Source organism: Microtus ochrogaster, unplaced genomic scaffold, assembly GCF_000317375.1.
Source record: "Microtus ochrogaster isolate Prairie Vole_2 unplaced genomic scaffold, MicOch1.0 UNK1, whole genome shotgun sequence".
NCBI lineage: Eukaryota > Metazoa > Chordata > Mammalia > Rodentia > Cricetidae > Microtus > Microtus ochrogaster.
Window position 1 is genome coordinate 20,076,219 of NW_004949099.1, and position 4,012 is coordinate 20,080,230.

At 35.6% G+C, this 4,012-nt stretch overlaps 1 protein-coding gene across 5 annotated transcripts in view; it reads left to right on the plus strand.

Annotated features, from left to right (window-relative positions):
* Window positions 1-4,012, plus strand: part of Cntn4 (contactin 4) — a 1,000,475-nt gene that overhangs the window by 229,640 nt on the left and 766,823 nt on the right. The gene's annotated exons all lie outside the window — the stretch shown is intronic.

Here is a 4,012-nt window from a genome sequence, read left to right on the forward strand (position 1 = left end):
TATATATATTGAAATTCTATTCTGTGTCTCAAAAAATTTACAAAGGTGTGCATCTTTCCTGCTTCAGCTCTGGCCATGCTGGAACTTGTGAGTTGGAAAGTTATATTTAAATCACTCTTTCTAATGTTAATAAGCTATTCAATGTTTTTTACAATGAGGCGTAAATAAACAATTCTTGGTTGTTAGTGAGAGACTTCTCAGCACCTATTTTAGCATCTTAGGAAGTGTCCTTGGAAGAGCAGAACATACAAAAACACACTGAAAAGTCGAACTCATTCTTAAAACATATTCCTCTGTCTCCAGTTGTGAGTTGGAGCCATTAATGCCCCCAGTACACTTAAGGAGCACCTGTTTTATGCCAGGTTGTATTACTTCAAACTAATAAATGGGACGACAAGATCCATACTTCCCCATTATAAAAAGTAGGGGTTGGTGACAATGGTGAATACTGTGGCAGGAACATATACCAAATAAAGCAAGTGTCTGAACAGTATAAAACACATTATGGTCCTGAAATGCTATGATTTCAGTAGAAGAATTTTTTGAAAAAGTACTCCTTTACAGTTTAGCTACCTTTGAAGATTTCTTTTTTCTTTTTTCTTTTTTGCTTTGTATAGATAGTTTGGCACGTTAGTAGTTTCATTTTGACAGCAAACCATATGACATCAAAGAATTCTGTTTTTCTTTTTTTCATTAGTAAATATCCTCTGAATTACAAAATGAAAGCAAGGTTTTTGAAGAGATGGCTCAGTCAGTAAACTCCTTTCGTTGCAAATACAGAAACGTGATTTTAGCCTCCAGATGTAATGTAAAATAGACAGTGCATGGTGGAGCCACAGGCAAGCTGATTCTTGGGACCCACTGGCAAGTGGGTTTAATTAATTGGAAAGTTCAAGGCCAATATGAAACTCCATCTTAGAAGAAAGAAAGAAAGAAAGAAAGAAAGAAAGAAAGAAAGAAAGAAAGAAAGAAAGAAAGAAAGAAAGAGAAAGAAAGAAAAAGGGAGGGGAGAGGGAGGGAGGGAGGGAGGGTGGAAGAGAGGGAGGGAGGAAGAAAGGAAGGAAGAAATATGTAAATAGAACCAGAGAAATGAGTCCTGAGGTTGTCCTCTGGCTTCCAATCAAGTACACACATGAATACCTGTACATTCTCATACATGCAGACCTCACTCATGAACGTGCAAACCCATAGCAGGAAAAGAAAATAAACATGAGAGCTATTAGCTTATAGCTGGCTAGAGCTAATGTTGTTCACCTAGGAGAACTGGTAAATGAACACTCCCTCTCAGGAAAGATGGTACACACTCACACACACACACACACACACACACACACACACACACACACACATTAGCTTTGTGGAGGATTTTTTTTTAGCTGATTTCTGGTTATTACTCTTCCATATTATCACTATCTTTAGGCACAAACTAGGGATCTCTTCCTTATCCTCTGGCATTCACTTGTGTCGTTTAAAGCTTTGAACTTGCTAATAAGAAGTGCTAGAGAAACCGCATCGCAAGCAAAATGATAGCCACCTGATGACAGGAAGCTACAAAACACCTGACCTTAAATATTCCTGGCTTTACAAAGCAGGTGATATGGCTGCTCCTCATATTGCTCACACCCTAATTTCAAAGCCTCATTTCTCGTGGGCTCAGGAGTAATCATATGATGTATTTCATCTCTAGTATTCTCTAGGGTCCTCTTTCTCTCATATTCTCAATAAAATAGCTCTGTATGTCAAGAATTCCTACCTGATATACCCCACGCCCTCAGTGTTTCCATTCAGATTCTGGAAAAGAATCCTATTGGCTTAGTGTGAAATTCATATTAGTTAGCTGTAGCCAATTAAAATGTAACATACATTGTAGGGGAAAGGTCTTTCCCTGATACAAATGCAGGCCTTCATGAGATCAATCTCAAATCATTCTTCTCACCTTTTCTTTTTTTCAAAGTTTTTTTTAATTACGTTCATCCTTCTCTTGTGATCTCGTGTATCCTACCTGTGTGTATGTCTGTGTTTGCGTGTACTACAGAATATAAATGGAAGCTAGAAGGAAACCTGTAAAAGTGAGTTCTCTCCATTGTCAGTGTGCATCCCAGATGATGAAACTCAAGTTTTCAGGCATAGCAGTAAGCTAATTTCATAAGGCTTTCCTCTTCTGTGAGAAGCCACCCAGGACATAGGTGAGTTACCATGGCCTGGAGAATACTTCAAATAGAAAACTTCAGAGGGTTCCTATGATATCTAATATATGATAGGCAAGTATTTTAAACCAGGTTCTCTAAGGTTGTCCTCACTTTGCATTTTGTAGGTGAAGTTTCTCATTCATAATGCTATGAATAAATGGTTGCCAACGGGACCACCATTTCTAGTGGCTAATAGACTAGTGTTCACTGCATGCCTAACTTGACTGGTCCTGCTTAATGATTGAACTGAGAATTAAAATATTCCTGCTTTGTTGTTGCTTTGTTTTAAAATAGGGTCTTATGTTTCCCAAGCTGACCTCAGATAATTATAGCTAAAGATGATCTTGAACTTCTCACCCTCTTATTTTCCCCTCCAAAAAGCCTGTATTAGAGACATGCACTACTAGACTAGACTTAAATATTTCTGCCTCAACCCTAGGGCTTCTCCATGGAAGGCAGCTGTTCTAGCAACTGTGCACCTTCTACAACACAGAATTAATTCCTCCGGGGTTATGATGTAACTCTAGCTCATGCATAAATAAAATTGGGGGTTTTATCACCAAAGAATTGTGAAAGATCTCATGGTTAATAAATAACTGAATTACTATATCATGCTAATAACTCATCCAAGAATCCAGACATTTAAAGAGAATATTTTAATATAAACATACTTCAACTTTTTAAGTATTTATTTTTATCAGATAGGATAAATTTATTCCCCACTTTGTTTTCATTTCTATAAAGATACATGTGTATATATGTAAATAGGTACATATATATATATGTAAATGTGATGTCTTTAGTAATTCTTAAAATAATTTTGGCCAATGTGTGTAGGGATTTTGAGATTATAAGTGATACTTCTGTTATTGGTTCACAGTTCCAATAGTTGAAATGGTTCTGAAGCTGTAAACAACGGGGAGCTTTAGGGCCATATTAGAGGCTATCCTTAGTGTAAGAAGATTAAATCAAATTTCAATTAAATAATGAATATTGTAGACAAATCATACAGCTGTGACTGACCATATTGAAATATAACAGATGGTGATGTACTTGTGATTCAGCTATCTTGAATATAGTAGATTTTTTCCTATTCCATAAGTAACATTTTGTTATATGTGGCATAATCATATGTGTAATGTTATAAATTGAAATCTGTAGAAAAGGGTAAGGATAATGTTACACTCTGCATGTATTAAAAGTATCAGGAGTAAGGTTTTGATCCTTATTTTCTTAGAAAAGTGTTAAGTTCAGAAATAAATTATATTGCAAACCAGTAGGAGAAACTATCCATTTAATTGATGACATATTTATAGTCAATTTAAAATACATCATTTTTATCTCAATTAATTATAATATACTTAAATATGTCAGTATACAGTTGGGTTAAGTAATATTTTGTACAGGGACACAGATTGGAATGGAGAACCTATGATAAATCCACCGCTGCGACGCCCCCCCCCCCACATAATCAATGTTGTTTCACTGAAGATTGCTTGAGGCTGCAGGGCAAATTAGCTAAATTGTAAGATAACTAGTTAAACTGAAGTCATCTGATTGGTTGAATGACTAGCCTGTAGGTATTATGTTCTTTTCTATGTTATACTCTATAAATGCTGCTGATTGTACAGCTGGTTACAAGTATCAAAAGCTTTTCTAGATCTAGAAGAAATCATATACAAGAATAGATTTGCTTGGTTTACTATGATCAACTCTACTGGACTTAATAATAGCAGAGAGTTTTCTCCTTAACCTTTATACATCTGAAGGTATTTTTGAGTGGCTACACCCTCTCTTAATAGAAAATACTATTACATATATAT